Here is a 476-nt window from a genome sequence, read left to right as displayed (position 1 = left end):
GAGACTCGTGAAAGCAATATCAATTCTTAACACGTTATGAAGTTTGATTCAAACTTTTCCCTTACTTCTACCATGCACAATTCTCATCCTTTGACTTTAGAACACTACAGAGCTTAAAGAAAATCATGTATTTGGTAAATGACTCACAATCACATTTTCATCATCTTCAAGTCATTGCCATAGTAACAATTTGAAATAAGTGTTTTTAAATATTTTTGCAAGTGTTTTAGTTGACAAATGTTAAGTGTTTTAGTTGACAAATGTTTCTGAGAAATCGAAGATACTCGAAAAAGATAATACTGATAACGCAGTAACTTGGACATAGACGGTATATATCAGGCCTATTCAATTGTCTTGGAAAGGCCGGATGTTCAGTCTGAAATCGATGGAAAGGTATGCTTTCATCTTTCCTCCACCTGTTCCCTCTAAACTCCTGTATATTATTATTTTTTTTTGTATTTCGCTTAACACGTAGG

This window comes from Penaeus monodon, chromosome 22, assembly GCF_015228065.2.
Source record: "Penaeus monodon isolate SGIC_2016 chromosome 22, NSTDA_Pmon_1, whole genome shotgun sequence".
Taxonomy (NCBI): domain Eukaryota; kingdom Metazoa; phylum Arthropoda; class Malacostraca; order Decapoda; family Penaeidae; genus Penaeus; species Penaeus monodon.
Note: the sequence above shows the minus strand (reverse complement) of the source record.